This window comes from Gossypium hirsutum, chromosome D05, assembly GCF_007990345.1.
Source record: "Gossypium hirsutum isolate 1008001.06 chromosome D05, Gossypium_hirsutum_v2.1, whole genome shotgun sequence".
Taxonomy (NCBI): domain Eukaryota; kingdom Viridiplantae; phylum Streptophyta; class Magnoliopsida; order Malvales; family Malvaceae; genus Gossypium; species Gossypium hirsutum.
In genome coordinates this window covers 38,514,438-38,518,462 of record NC_053441.1, presented here as the reverse complement: position 1 = coordinate 38,518,462, position 4,025 = coordinate 38,514,438, and the positions used below count along the sequence as shown (strand labels likewise).

Sequence of the window (4,025 nt, the reverse complement as noted above, 5' to 3'; positions counted from 1 at the left end):
GCATAGTGCTTGGATTATATTAACACTGTGAATAGTGGTTGAAAATAATGAAACATGTAATGATTTTTGTCAAACATGAATTTTTTTATTGATATGAGATAATTTGATTATTTTAATGGAAATTGATTAGGTTGCCTAGTTAAATTGCATAATAGATTAGAAGTACCAAAGTAAGAATGTTTGATGATGCCATATGAGATATAAGTTTTATAGATAGCCATAGAGACATGAATGCTTGAATTGATTATTATTTATTTGGTTTAATTTGAAGCATGAGAGAAATTCTGAATGGTGGGATGCTTAGGGATGACCTAAGGCATTGTTTGAATAGTCAGTTCTCAAATGACCATACTCTTTTTTGATGAATCAGCAAAATTGAAACCCAAAGACCACACATAAAACTTGAACTTTTCCCTATCCTTGGTCCTTTAAAACATTACAAAATAGACATCGGGCCATATATATTGAGGGTTTAGGTAGATACATTACGGTGATTTAAAAAAAGAGCGAAATAGAAAGAAACAATGTGATACAATTATTATAGGTCAAGTAAAAATGTGTGAAAATGAAAATGAAAAACTCAAAAGTAAAAACGAGTGGAAAAAGTATAGAATAGAAACAAAAACACTATGACTGAGAAAAGAGTAAAAAGTCAAGTGACAAAACAAAAAGTCACAAAAGCGAGTGAAAACTCAGCCATCAGTGCACCAAAAGTTGTTAAGCCGACCATAGTTGCTAGTATCATATTGTATCTTCTTACAAGGAGAGATAAGGTAGGTGAGAGAGGGAGACAAAAGGCGGTGAGCTTGGAAGGGACATTAAGGGGGAAGAGAGGGAACAATGTCATGTGCCTAACTATTTCCAATGTTTGAACCATTTTAAGCCATATCTTTCTTTGAACCCATACCGTCCTAAGCCTCAAAATGTTACAAGCCTAGAAGACCAATGCGACTTAAGTGTTCTTAGTGCATAATATTCTGGAATTGCTAACAAATATCCTCAATGAATATTTTCTGATTCACATAATTGTGTCTACTACATATATGTTTGATTTATATTAATGGTGATATTGTTAAATATTTGGTCATGGGAATTACTTCTAATTTGTTAGTAATGTAAATTTGTAAACTAATCCTATTTTTTCTTTAAAAATTTTAAAAACATCGAACTATCAAGATTTAGTTACTTGTGCGATAAGAATTGTAATCATGTTCTTAGTAGTAATAAAATCCAAGGGACGTATTCTTATTGCATGCTACGTGTCTAGACTTGGTTTACTTGAGGACAAGCAAAGTTAAGTGTAGGGTAGTCGAGGTGTGAGGTTCTTATTTGCATCCATATTCACTAATTCTAGCTTGTTTAAATAACGAAACCAAGTCACAAAATTTTATTTTTACATTTTGTCATTTGGTTTACTTTTATTTACAACTAATTTTTTTCTTTTTGTTTTCATACATTCTTTGTAGTTTATTTTAATTATATGTTTGCATTGCTTGAGGACAAGTAATGACTTAAGTGTGTGGGATTTTGATTTTTCGTAATTTGGTGTAACAAATTAAACTATTTTTGCATTTTAGGAGCTTGAATAGAAGCACTTTTGTTACGTTTAAGTCGAGTTTTCATAATTTCATTTACATTCACTAAAAAGTACAATTTGTGTCTTTTATTAACCTTAGGGGTCGAATGAGGCCTAAGGGTGAGATAATATACTTTGTGGGTGTGCAGGAGACAATTAGAAGGCGTGCTAACTTGATATTGGTCGATGTGTAGTAATACAAAGAATTTGATGTAACAACCTAGGGAGCAGAATAGAAAATTTCCAAGACTGCCTCCGGTGTCGCAACAGGTCCTGAGGATGTTGCGACACACCCCTGAAGATATTTGGAATATGAGCATGTTGCCTTAGATGTTGCAACACAAGCACTAGGGTGTCGCGACATCAATCCTGTACAAGAAACACTTATGAGCAAGGGGTGTTTTGTTCTGCACAATCAAAATTTAAATACGAGAGCATCAGCTGACCTAGGGTTGATGATGATGACAACCCTAACTCTATAAATAGGCTCTTAAACACTTCTTAAAGGACAGTTTTTTATATTATTAGTTTACTTTGTAGAATTTAATTTTCATTTTATTTTTCTTTCTCTTAAGGTTTAGACTTCTTTTCAGTTCTTTTCATTAATGTTCTTCAAAGAACTTGATTTGTAGAAGCAATCAAATGTTTGAGGATTTCAGCATTTCATATGTCAAATACAAATACGATTCTCTAAAATCTACTCTTGTTTTAGTCTTTATGCATATATTCAATACCAAGTTTATGATGTTTATTGATTCCATGAGGAACTAATCCTTTTATGGGAGATTAGCGAGTAGAAGTATGATTAATTAATTTTTATGTAAAGTTTTCTTAGTGAATCAACTTTTTGGGAGAGGAAGAACTTAAACCCTAGGCTTGACAACCCTAGGAAGAGATTTAGGTTGGAATTAACCAGAAATTGGTATGGCCTATTGGTGAACACATTAGACCCAAATTGGTATATACTGTGAGGTCGAAAGATAAGTAGTTTTTGTTGACTCAGTATTAACTAGTTGATTACACTAGAAAGCCCGAGAAGACAATTGATTATGAATACCAAAGTGAGCTAATCACCCGTGTCTACATTTGATCTAGTTTATAATCTAGTTTTCTAAAGACTCCTTTTATTTATGTTATTTTTAGTTCTTTAATTATAAAATTTATGTTTATTCTTAATATAGTTTATTTACAGTACTAATTAGATCTATTGGTGTTTAGGTTAGAATTAATTTAGTAAGCCTTCCTTGGGTACGATCCACGGAATACTTACGAAGTGTTTCGTTTTAAAGAAACTATATTATAACCTGGCGCATATACTTGCGGTGACCGCCTCAAATTCTGTATTTTTTGTAGTAGTACTTACACTCTGAATGTTAGTACGTTGGAGGCGGTCACAAATGCAACATCCACCACCACCTGCTATAATTAACGAATTCATTGTTTGATAAGCATAACAATCGAGAAGATCTATTACTACCACCACAGCTACCCGTAAATCTAAACATGGCACATAATGAGAGGACTCTAAGAGAATATATGATACCAAATCTGGATATGGTTCAAGGGAGCATAACGAAGCCAACTATCACGACCAATAATTTTGAGATTAAGCCTACCATGATCTAGATGATCCAGAACAATTTGTAGTTTCGCAGAACAATAACATAGGATCCAAGTCAACATTTAAAATGGTTTCTCCAATTTTAAAAATGGGGTTACTGATGATGTTATAAGTCTTTGGTTGCTCCCCTTTTCATTAATTTATAACGCCTTTTCTTGGCTAGATTCGTAGCCACTAGGATCAATCACGGCATTCGATGAACTCACAGGAAAATTCCCACGAAAGTTCTTCCCCATCAGCAAAACGGTCTAGCTAAGAAGGGAAATTTCGATGTTCAAGTAGTTAGAAGGAGAAAGCCTTCACAAAGCATGGGAGTGTTTTAATATGTTGATTCATAAATGCCCATACCAAGGATTACTTGAGCGATTACAACTGCAAACTTTTTACAACAGGTTGGCTGTGCATTCAAGGTCAGGATTAGATGGAGCAGCAGGAAGAGCCTTGATAAATAGAATGTGCAAGAATGCATATGAATTAATAGAGAGTATGGCAATGAACTCTTGCTAGTTGCCAACTAAACGTCATACATATGGCCAAAGACCATCTATGGTGAAGCCTATCCAGGAAGATGACAAATACCAACAATTAATAGACAAAATCAACTGAATAGTGACTAAAAAGGGTACAGCAGATATCTATGGAGGACACAAACCGCTCTTCCATTATATTAATAATCCTACCGAGGATGTGAACTATATCAGAAATAAGGGTGGAAATCCCTATTCAAATACATAAAATCATGCATGGAGAGATCACCCGAACTTGAGATGGGGAGGAAACCAAAAAGGAGGTAATTGTTCAAAAAATTTTAATAACACTAACTATCAA

The 4,025-nt window shown here is 33.7% G+C and overlaps 1 non-coding gene across 1 annotated transcript; it reads right to left on the bottom strand.

Annotated features, from left to right (window-relative positions):
* Positions 1 to 3,447: 3,447 nt before the first annotated feature.
* Positions 3,448 to 3,553, bottom strand: LOC121218027 (small nucleolar RNA R71). The gene has a single exon (XR_005914299.1). It is a non-coding gene; the product is annotated as a small nucleolar RNA R71 (small nucleolar RNA).
* Positions 3,554 to 4,025: the final 472 nt, after the last annotated feature.